The 12,236-nt window shown below is 44.1% G+C and overlaps 1 protein-coding gene across 2 annotated transcripts in view; it reads right to left on the minus strand.

Annotated features, from left to right (window-relative positions):
* The window catches only part of TAB2 (TGF-beta activated kinase 1 (MAP3K7) binding protein 2), a 68,125-nt gene extending 59,516 nt beyond the window's left edge, over positions 1–8,609 (minus strand). Inside the window, exon 1 of one of the 2 annotated variants that reach the window (XM_076333882.1) lies at positions 8,510–8,609. The gene's annotated coding sequence lies outside the window, so the exon portion shown is untranslated. Of the gene's footprint in view, positions 1–7,619; positions 7,897–8,509 lie in introns of those variants that run through there. The other variant, XM_076333883.1, reaches the window with a different exon arrangement.
* Positions 8,610–12,236: the final 3,627 nt, after the last annotated feature.

Here is a 12,236-nt window from a genome sequence, read left to right on the forward strand (position 1 = left end):
AAGAGGTAAAGCATTCCTTTCATGGCAGCAAAGGCATATTTTGTATCAATAAACCAAAACTACTCACCCAAGTCAAGGTTGAAGCTCTTCCAGAAAAACAACACCATTTTGCCTGTGTAACTGCAGCTACACTAGCAACCTCTGCATGCATACAGCCACATTATGGAAGGATGACACTTTCATGCATCCAAAATGATGCAGCCATGTTGGTACCGTTCACCGCTTTGACAAGACCTACGTCACCAGAAGAGTGAAGATAACAGATTATCATATTGATTTTTTTTTCCTCCACAGTATGTGTATGAAAGCACTACTGGGAGAACTGATATTTTCCTTTCAGTCTGGAAACCACAGGGGTTTTCAACCCCATGCAAGGGAAAAAAGAAACAAATAATGGGTATTTTCTCTGAACCTTACTGCTTAACACATCACCTGCTAGAAACAAGAGGCTGGAGAGAACAGAAATTTCCAGTCCAAATGACAGTTCTCTCCTGCTGCTTACAATTTGTTTTAGTCTCCTTCACCAGATACTGTGGAAGAGGAATCCAAAGAGTGTTGCACTTCTTCAGGCATGGGAAAGGAAGGTCAAAACGTGCTTCTTGTAGAGAAGGAGGAACTAATTCTTTAGCAACCCCTTTTACACATAGCAAAGTCCTAACTCAGATACACAACAAACTAAGTTATATTGCTTAAAAATTTGCTAGTGATCGAATTTCTCCTTGTATTCAACTCATTTTACAAAAAAAATATTCTCAGTCTGACTGAAGCCCCGAGTGTAAACATTATAGATGTGATCCACTGTCACAACCTTCACCAGAATTCCCAGCTTTGAAACACCTACCTCTACCCTAAGCAGCTACCAGTAAGTACAAGCTAGCTACCAGTAAGTACAAGCTGGTAAGAGTCTAACTCAGTAATTTCATAATTCTTGTACGAATCGTTCAGACGAATCTTAAGTCATGTGTCAAAACAGCTAAATGAATTACAGCTATTAAAGGCAGTTTTAATTTTTTTTTTTTTTTTTTTTTTTTTTAAGATTGGCACAGTTTAAAATGACTGAAGAACTAACAGGCATAATAGATGAAAGATAACACAAATACTTTGCTAAATGTCTTTGTCTAATCCAATATATGCATCTTGGTAAACAAACTTTATTATTCACGGGACTGCAAACTCTTCTGGGACTGACTTATTTAATAAATATTTATGCAGTGCCTTGCACAAAAGAGCCTAATCCAAGTCAAGCTCTTTAGCCAATACCAAAGCATAAATAAAATATAATCTGGTATTGGCAATTATTCCAGCAAGACAGTTTAAAATACACAGTTTGACAAACACACACACACAAAATCTTATCCCCATTTACCAAAGACAAGACCAGTATTTTAAAAAAAGGAACAAGACACCAAAACTTTGGCTTATGAAGCTGCTTCAGTTAAATGTGAAACATACCGCTTTGTACTTATCAACCTAAAATGCCTTTTTAAGCATACTTTTGCTGAGCCCCTGGAGATTCCCTGTTCCCACGCTTAAACCTGTTAGATTAAAGAAGGCTCTCCAAGAAAGATAACCTACCATTCCCCTTCAAAAAAAACAAATGTTTGTCCAACAAATGGAAAGTAGCAGTTTGAACCAGTTGAATGAATTAGAAGAAATCCAAGTGCAGAAAACATGACACTTTCTTTTTCTCTCATTCTCTCAGGAAAGCCTAAATGGAGCAGGGGCAAACTTAGCAACTGATACTCTGAAGATGAAACAGAATGAGAAAGAAATGGCAAGTGCTGAACTGATCTCTTAAGGAGGAAGAAAAGTTTCCAAGAAGAAAGACTAGAACAAAAAAGAATGCCAAAAAGAAGTATAAACAAGAGGACACTAATGTTTCAATTGTAATATATAGATCATATATTGCCTAGGCAAGGGAAAGGGAGAGTGAAGAAAGGATATGAATGAACAGATCTCCTCTTTTCTAGCTCACCTACAAATATGATAAGATGTCAGTAAAAGGTGGTTGGGGGAGATAAATTCCTCATGGAAAGAGGCAAGAAAAAATAAACAGAAAAAATATGAATGCTGTAAAAAGACAGAAGAGTACTGTAAAAAGAGATAAATAGCACGGCATGGACACAGGAGGTAGAGATTTTTCTTACGGGTTTAACACATCATGAATTGACAAAGGATACAATTAAATGCCACACTGTACAACTTTTTTTTTTTTTTTTTTTAAGTGTGTGCTTTTTTCCCCCCTATGTAGGTGAAACAGTTCATGAGTTTTTCCACCTGGGGAAATCAGGCTTAGGACTTACATGGGAAAAGACTTTTCTGCATTTCTAATCTTCAGTATAAAGAAGAAATCGATTATTTCCCCCCCCCAAACAGCTTCAGGAAAACAGATGATTTATCTGGACATACATATTAGTCATAGCTTCTGAGGCATCAGATCAGTAACAAGTACTAATGTCTTGTGGGGTAGCTAGATTCTGAAACTTACTGTATTTTTTTTTTTCAGTTAGTTTACCCTGCTGAAAAAGTAAGACATTCTGAGAACATATTGATAAACAGATGGATCAACAAATGAGATTTTTACAGGCATACAATGCAATTTCCTTTGAAAAATGCATTCTAAAGCCCTAGCTTTGACAGCCTCTAAGAATTTTCCTAAGAATTACTCCCTGAACATATTTATGTTTGATCTTTCTACAAGCCACCTATGAAAATACCTGATAACAGCAAAGCATCTTCTTGAACAATAGAGATATGCTGCAGCAAATAAAATTAAAGTTTGCTGTTAAGAGAATTTCACATGTCTGCCAGTGATTTCTTACTGGTTTCTACCAGTATTATCTACAAAACAGAGGTATATCAGATATTTATTTCAAGAGTCGAGGAACTACATAAAAATCTTTATTCTGTAATAAATCTTTAATAAAAAGCAAATAATTTCAAGCTTATTAAAACAATTTGATAGTATCATGGCTTATCTTCACAGATAAATCTATTAGACCTAGGAGTACATTAAATATACCATTGCATGCAACAGCCCACAGAGACATGACTGAATTATACTATTAGCATGAGGCAAACATCTAAGTCATGCTATCTAAAGAAACTATAACTATATATGATGTAACAATAAAATAGTGCTTTTGATAAAAGTATTTCGAGAATAACATGTATTTCTTATGCAGCTTAAATAACTCCTCCCTTAGGTGTGCACATTCTTGCCCCACACTGCTACATGCACTGTGTCAGTCTAGGTGTTCGGGCAACCATGTGTTACATCAGACCCATACAAACACAGATGCAGGCACAGCAGCAGAGGCTCTGTGTGCATGGAAGCAACAATATCACCAAACATCTAACAGCCACCTCATCCTAACAGTTTCTATCGCTGTAGTCAAAAGCGTGCCACTGTTAGTACACAATGTTAGCGGTCTGCTCAGCAACCTTACATATCTCACCCCTTCCCCCCCCCCTAGTCTTCATCTTCTTAAGAACCTATTGTAACATGATTTTTGTTTAGTAAACCAAAACTGGCAGCTGCTGCTAACCTTCCTCTTAAAGGCACTGTCCCATAAATAGCAGAACTAACAAAGCACTGTTTCCCATAGATTTGCACTCTGTCTCAGCCATGCCCCTGTGTTCCAAGTAGTCACATTCCACCTCTATCCCAGATGCCTATTATCTTACCCCTCTCTTCCAAGCACTAGCCACAATATACTTAACCTCTCATGTCCTCCAAGTACTGACTGAAGAAAAGAGTACTGCACTTCATATCTCGTTCTTACCCCACAGACAACTGTTAGCTGGCCAACTGGCAGGTTAAATACAGGTAACTGCTAAATTAATGCAAAACTTTCCCATAAAGAGATGATCTTACTGAATGAAGCCATCAATTTTAACAAAGCTTGTTAAACGTTATTAAAATGTAACATCTTTGAGACCTTGCCCCTTGGCTAATTTCTTTGCTGAAATTAGCCGGTGAGCTCAAAATTTATTGAGATACAGGATTAAAGAAAACATAATTGCTCAAGATTTGTGTCTTTAGAAAGGTGAATTGAAGATGGGTTTATACACTACACAAATATATAAAAACCAACAGCAACTCTATTTCTTTAAAAAAAATACACAGAAAATAGATGCATCTCAACATCTTATCCATGTGAGAACAGTTGATTCTGAACTCCCAAATTGCAAAAATTTATTTTCTAGCATGTCTAATTAACAAAGGCTTCTTAAAGAAACTGCATTTACACATTCTATTTGTCCTTTTAACAAGCATTTGCATCCTTCGACCACCTTCAAGCGCATTTTAAAGGAGGTGTAAAAGTCTCAAAGATAAAAAAGGCTTCTACAAATTTTGTGAGAACTGGCAGCTTTGTAGAAAAAAGAAACTCAAATTCATGCCTTCAGTGAGTGGAAAAGCAGGTGGAGCTCTGCCTTCTCCTCTACTGGCAGACCCTGCAGACCAACCATCCAGCATGCACATAGCACCAGATTTGATTAATTCTGGAACAAGCTTTAGATACTTGGTATTTGAGTGTTTATGTAACTTAAGAAAATCATCAAAGTAGTGAGCATATGTAGTGGCTTTGTCCTGTTTTTTGTAAATTCTAGCAAGCCTAACAATATCATGACTAATAGGTGCACAGTTTTGGTTGGTTTTTGTTTTAAATTTTTTAAAAACTTGTATATGCAACCTACAGAAACATATAGGGTTTTTTTCCTATCACTCTGTGTTCCCAAGTTAATGCTTTTCTAAACACTAAAGGGAGCACAAGTTTTACATCCATTCTGAAACACTGATTTTTAAATAATGAAAAAAACTAAATTCTGCTTATAGTACAACCAGGATCTGAATGAGTTTTAAACCGCTCATCATTAAAGACAGTGAAATCTGATCTTCATCTGTGCTCAGAATAGGAAAGAGCTATACATTTTCCATATTGCTGCAAAAATTGATTACACATAGCATTTTTCTAAGAATATAATATATATTTTAAACAAAAGAATCTTTTTTTTTTTGTAAAATTCTGTGGCCAGATACTAACTTAAAGTTTATTTAGCACATTACCATAAGTTATGCTTAACTTCTTGCCACCAAAAAAAAGGTCTAACACGTTCTAAAAATATTAACTATTTAACTACACCTTAACTGCACCTATGGCAACAAGAACATCCTAAGTGATGCCATTCATTTAATAACAGACATGCTCCAGGAATATCAGGATACCATATACAAGCAACACAGATCTTTCAACTTTAATTACATCAAGCTATTTCACTTGGTTTCACTAGAACCCAATTACTACCAATTAAGGAACACCAAAACCCAAAGGCAGCATAACACAAAGCTAGAAAGAACTCAGTAAACATCTGTATACTGTTTGGAATACTCTCTCACATGAGAGTTGAGTATGCTGATCAGTTCAATAAAAATAAGTTCCTAATTTTACTAGAATTAGGAAAAAGGTCTACAAAAACTTTTGTCAGGGACAGCATTAATATTATGACAGTGATGTTTTGGTAAGCATTCTCAAGAGAGGGTGAAACTGAAACAACTACTATACTGAAACGTCTGACTACAATTAAGAGTTTATAAAAAAAAATTATCCAGTTGTGAATCTGACAGCTTTCTCACTCTCACAGTTGCATTTAAATATACGGAATCCAATCCAGATCAGTTTGCTAAGCAGGGCTCAAGAAGTTTTACAACATCCACCAGCGTTTTTCCTGTTTGAAATAGAAAGCGTATACGTTTCTAGTTGAGATAACCTACTATGCAATTAAAGAGAAAAAAACCCCAACTTAATCACGTATACCTTAGTGGGAAAAAAGTTAACTTTCATTTCAATCATTTAAATATTTGAGTTTTGAGTATAGCTTTAAAAAAAATCCAGTTCTGAATCACTGGAATTTTTGTTCTATTTCCTGTAAAAGCACCAACAGCAACATCGTTCAGCATTCCGCTTGCAGCGGTTCAGAAAAGATCAGCCTGATCCCTCAGTCCTAAATTTACAGTCATTTTATAAACTTGAGGTCACATCTCACCAACTTATTTCACCAACATTTCCAGCCACGGAGATCATGATAAGGAGGAGGCACTTGCAATAGGATGAAGAGCAATCTAGTTTTATGTTTCAAAGTACACTCTCACAAAGAAATAAGTTTGCCAAAAGCTCTTTAAGCTGCCTAGCAAAAAAAAAAAAAAAAAAAGTTTGCTGAGAATAATTTCTTCAACAGATGACAGGTTTAATTCTACAAGGCTTGAAAAGCGTACCAGTTATCTATAAAGCCATTACAAAACAACAAAGGACCTCAACCTTCAAAGCAATGCCAGGGTGAGAAAACGCACTATCTTCTTCCATCCTGTCACTGCTGGAAAAGAGAAGTTTCTGCCAGGACACTGTCATAGGAAGAATGCCCATTTTCAAGAATTCTATTTTTATATCAGCAAATTTAAAGGAAGAGAGAAGAACCCTTTGACTTCTCTTGATGTTGAGAAGGAAAATGGTTTACATTTCACAAAGTCTTTGAAAGCTGGTGTAAGCAAGGGTAGCATAGCAAGAAGATGGCATTGCCCCCATGCGCAATGACAGGGATGATGCTTTATCAAACATCTCTCAGAAACAAAATCGGCATGACCGCAACTGAGTATCTCCTCTAATCACCTTCCTCCCCTCTTCCCCTTTGCAGGTTCTCCTGTGAAGCAACATGAGAAAAACCACCCAGGTCTTCTCAGTTTTTAAAAGAAATTGAGAGTCAGTTCAGCATCCATTCTGCTGCAGCGCAAGCCAAGGTACTACCTACAGACAAGCCTCCATAAGTTTAACATATGGATAACAGCCACAAGTGACTGAAACTTTCATTTAAATTGAAGGGCAGAACTTACTGAAGCTGATGACATGTGTCTCCTAATTTGTCAGTGGAACTTCCCTCTTGCCAAAAGCAGATATCAAAATTCTGAGGTTTAACAAAACCCTATTACAATAATACGGATAAAGAACAAATAATTGAAATATGTATATGAGATGCAAATGCCTGGTTATCTGGTAAATCATTAGCTAAGCTGAAAATTACTCCCGATTTCAGCAAATTGTGGCCAATCATGAATATAGTGCTATTGCTACAGAGTCGCTAGCCCTCCTTACTGTAGAGCATGTGCAGTACCATTTTGGTGGCTAAAGTTATGATACAAACCAATTTGAACAGTCTAAGAGAATGACTCTGTATTAACCGTATGTTTTTTTCAGTACTCTGACTTATGTAGATGTTTAAATTATATGCAACACCATTTTCAGTGTTCTACAGTTGAACTTCAGAAACACCTTTATTCAGTCTATATCAAATACCCTAAAAACTTACGATGACTAGAAAGCCACACCTGAAACCCACTCCTTGCTAGGAAGTATTCCTTTGGAATTCCTTTTTTAAGTACGTACTTACTATCACTAATACAGAAACACCTACAGGTGTCGGGCAGAAACCAGGGTCTGCTGAGCTACCGGGTACAGTACAAAGAACACAGGGTCCCTGCCCTGAAGGCCTTGCAACATTAACAGGACTGAGCATTCAGACACTTAATACAAGCCTTTCAATGAATGAGACAAAGTACTACACACCTCCGCACAGCGTTCCCAGGTCTCTCAGAGGGACAAAACAGAAAAAGAGATGAAAAAAAAGAAACCGTATGCATCTCCACTCTTCGAAATCCCTCTTATCAGAACCATTTCAAGAATTTCTACTCAACAATTAAACTGACTTGAATAATGGAAACTAACGTCCCAAATATACTATATATGGAATCGAGCCCAGCCAGCCCCCGCAAAGATACCAGGCACCAAAAAAATCACACCTCCGACACTTCGTTACTCATCCCCAAATGGCGGAGTCTCGCCCAGCGCACTCACACCTGTCACCTGCTGGGCGCCAGGCCAGACCCCCCCACCCCCTACCCCCGCCCCGGCAAGGCGAGCCCGCTGGCAGGCTGCTTCCGCTCCTCCCCGGGCCGCCGCAGCCCCCCGCCGCGGGGCAGGCCGGGGGCGCCGCCACGCACGCCGCCCCGCGCCCCCCGACACGCAGGCCCGGATCCCTCCCCGCGCGGGGGAAGCTTCAGCGACTCGCGAAGGAAAATAAGTTTCCATCTCTCGCTGGACGCCCGCTGCGCGGCGGCTTCCCGTCCCTGCCCTCCTCTCCCACCCCACCCCGCCGGGGAGGCTGACTCCCACTCCCACCCCCACCCCGCCCCACCACGCCGGGATGAGCGGGGTGCCGGGGGTTGCTCCCTCCCCGCGCACAGGCCTCCCCTGCCCTCGCCCTGGCAGAGCCCGGGGCGAGAAGAGGGGCTCCGCGAGCGCCTCGGGCCCCCTGCCCCTCTCGGGCCTGCGGGCCGGGCCGGGCCGGACCGGCCCCCCGCGCCTCTCCCTGCAGCCCGCCGGGGATGGGACCAGCCCCGCCAGGAAACCAGCCCGGGGAGCTGCCACCAGGCCCGCCTCGGCGGGGTCAGCCTTACCCTGCTGCTGCTGCTGCTGCTTCTCCTCCTCCTCCTCCGCCTCCTCCTCCTCCTCCTCCGCCTCCCCCACCACGGCAGCCGCCGCCACTACCGCCGCCACCAGCGCCGCCGCCGCCTCCGCCCGGCAGGGGGGACCCCGCCGACCCGACCCGCTCCGCAGCCTCCCGCCGCCGCCGTTCCGCTCCGAGGGGGGAGGAGGAGGAGGAGGAGGAGGAGGAGGAAGGGAAGGGGGGAGTCCGTGCTGCCGCCGCGGGCGGGAGAAGCGGGGAGGCCGGGGGTGGGTGGTTGGGTGCTTGCGGCGCCGCTCCCGTCCTCAGCTGGAACCGCTCCGGCCGCGCGTCGCTCCCGGCCCCCCCCCCCTCCTCCCCCCGCTCGCTGCGCTCCAAATCAAAATAGTGTCACAATATGGCGGCGGCGGCGGCGGCCCAGCATCGCGAGACCGGGCCCCGAGTGCTAACGGGATGCGGCGCGCGCCAATGGGCGCCGGGGGGGAGGGGGCCGCGGGGGCGGGGTCTCCGCCGCCACCGCCCCCAGGGTGGGGCGTGGCGGGGGCTGCGCCGCGCGCGCGGTGCGGGCGGAGGGGGGCCGCCGCCTCCCCGCTACGCGGGGGCGGGCGTCCCGAGCCGCGCGCCGGCCGCCCCGCCCCCTGCTGCACGCGCGCGGAGCGCGTGGGGTAGCGGCCGCCGCCCGGGCGACGGCGCACCGCCGCCTCCCCCTCCTGCCCCCCGGGCTGCGAGGCCACCGGGCAGCCGCGGCTCGGCCCGGCGCCGCGACCCTCGGCGCCGCGACGTGCGGACGCTTGCGCCCCGCCCCGGCCCCTTCGGCCCCTTCTCCTCCCTGGCCCCTTCTCCTCCCTCGCCCCTTCTTGCCCCACCGGCCGCCATCCCCCTCCCCCGCTGGCCGTGGCCACCGCTCCGCCGGGCCCGGCGCCAGGGGAGGGAGGCGGCGGCGGGGGGTGGGTAGGTGGACCGCCCGCCTGGGGAAGGGGAGGCCGGCGGGAACCGGAGCGGGGTTTAAGAGAGCTGAGGGCGGAAGGGCAGCCACCGCAGAGGGTAGCATCTGCACGGGGAAAAAGAAACTAGGAAAAGCAGGATTAATTAAAAACCCCACACCTATATCGAAACAGTTGTTCTGAGAGGGAATTGCCAGACGCTTTCTGTCGGAAATGCTGGTGCTCTTTCTAAATTTCTTGGTGCTTTGAGTACGTGATTTCCATCATCCCTCCGAGGTACGGCTCGGCCTAATTCCCTTTCCAAAAAGCCGACAGGCGAGCAGGGGCCCGTACGCTGGCCGGTGAAGCCCTCTTCCCCACTCAGCTCGGCAGCCACCAACATCTGCAGAAGGGATCCCCGACCTGGTCTGCAGGGCCAGCGAGGCCGTGATCTGTAGGAGGGGAGCCTTGCCAGCCTTGGGGGCGGGAGGCCCCGTGGGTCCTAACGTGCAGACTTGAAAATAGGAATCAAATTCCTCCTACGATAGAAAGACAGGCATCTTTGATTGTAGTGGGGCATTCAGGTAGGTCTTTGTATTTCCGTAATTCGGGAAGTTTCCTCTTACGTGAAAGGACAACTTTTAGATGAGTTTGTGAAATCATCCAGTAAATCAATAGGGTTTTGGGGGTGTAATACCTTACACCACTTGCTCTTTCTCACTCTTCCTGTATTTCCTTTCTTCCTGCGTGTCTTGGATCCTCCTTCCTCCCTGCAGTGAGCAGGTGCTGTCTAACAATGGACAGTCCATCCATCCGCTCCTGGGTAATCCTACTCTGCAAAATACAGTCGCAAACAGAAATAGTGTAATCTTTGTCACCTTTAGCGGAAGGAAACTGTCTGAAACCCTGCGATCCAGAGTGGGGCCTGGCGGGGAAAGGGATGTGGTGGGGCTTCCAGATTTCCCCATACAGCACTGGTACTGGGCAGAAATCAGTAGAGAGAAAAACTTTTTCCCCCCACCTTAGCTCCCAGAGGCAACAGTGACTTCCAGTGCACTCCAGTATGAAAGGAACTACAAAACTGCCAGGCCGTAGTCATCTCAAACCTTAAAAGCTGCGCTACCCGTTGCAATGGAGTGATGAGAGAGGTCCATAGTTTCTCCACAAGACATCAACTGTTAGATTGGCCAAGTGATACTTGAGAGATACAATGACATAAACTGATAAAAACCTCACAGGTGCAATAGGCAGGAACTAAATTATTTGTGACAATTTAGGCTAAGTGTTCTGTTACAAGAAATAAAATTGACTTTGCCATTGCAACAATGGATATTTTCAGAAATGATTGAAAATATGTTTTCCAAATGAAAGTATTAACACGTAGAAAAAACCCAACCCAGTCAACTGCATTTAGTTAAAATTGTCAAACAGAGAGAATCCCAGGGTAAGCAACTGCAGAGACTAGCTTTGCTTGGAGTAGGCAGGGAGAGAGAGAAAATGACACCAACGAGCCTAATAGTGAGTTGTTATGTTAGGAGGAAAAAAAAAATAAAAAAGGGAAAAAAGAAGACAGTCCCCCTGCCCAAAATGTAGAAATACAGGTGTGTATATACATTTCAGTAAGAATCAGTCATTTTCATAAGCTACAACAGTGAAGTCTGCAGTTCTTTTGTACATCAGCAGCATGGTGCATGAAACGCATGTCCCCAAACTTTATTACTCGGCCTGTATTGAGTCAAGGTTATACAGGGCTGAGAATCTGCTGAAATTTGTTTGTTAATTGTAAACAAAATAGTATTTCCCCAAACCCAGCCAGAAATGAATTCAGTCCTTTACAAAAATGGGTAGTAACGGGGCATCTAGAAAGAAGACGCAATGGAAAGATGAGATCACAGAGAGCTGTACCGGGGTTGCTCCACTGTAATTGTTCAGATACATTAATCAAACCTTTCTTTTTTGTGCCCCATGCTGTAGGCAGTTCATGATCTGCCCGGTCATCCGCTCAAGCACACCGCTGTTCAACTCTTCCAGCACAACCGTTTCAAACTTTGCTAAGCCATACCTGACCTTTCAGACAGATGGGATAGTATACTTACATGAATACATTTTGTGCACTAGAAACTGAGTTTATTTTGCTAAGTTTAATACCAAGTTAAATATTTGACCCTTTTGCCTACAGTTGCTAAAACAGGGATTTGCCACAGGAAAGTGGAAGACCATCTCTCACTGCTCCATCAGCAGTATTTACTGCAATGCGTAAGCACTGGGATCACGTGAGTGAGCTGCACGGTCCTCTCCCACACTCTCCACGCTGCATCTGTGTCTGAGCCCGTTGCTAAAGTTGCTCTTCTCTCCTCTATAATGGCTAATTTTGAATAATTTTTTTTAACAGCTTTCCAAAATCAAAGAACAATGTATTTAGGAAAATAGTTCTATGTACTGAGATTCAGAAAAGAACTCTTTTCCTATGTATCTGCCACAAGAACTAGGAGGATCTATCTACTATTAGAATCTGGGTGTAACTCTTATCGTGGTGCAAATCAAGGCTTCAGTCACCGGTGAGGCACAGGGAGCTGCCTGCCCAGCAGTCCAGTCGATTCAGGGCCTTGCTTCTTTCCCCACAGATTTTAGGTATTACCCATTTTTTTGGCCATACAAGGTATGAGTTCATGTTTTTAAAACCTTCATCAGACTGTTTATATTCTTCATTGCAAGAAAGTGAAATTATAAATAGGAATGGGGAATTACTCTAAACACATTGTACAGGAAAACCGTTTCTGCAAAAATACAGTCAAC

Source organism: Aptenodytes patagonicus, chromosome 3 (genome assembly GCF_965638725.1).
Source record: "Aptenodytes patagonicus chromosome 3, bAptPat1.pri.cur, whole genome shotgun sequence".
Classification (NCBI taxonomy): Eukaryota; Metazoa; Chordata; class Aves; order Sphenisciformes; family Spheniscidae; genus Aptenodytes; species Aptenodytes patagonicus.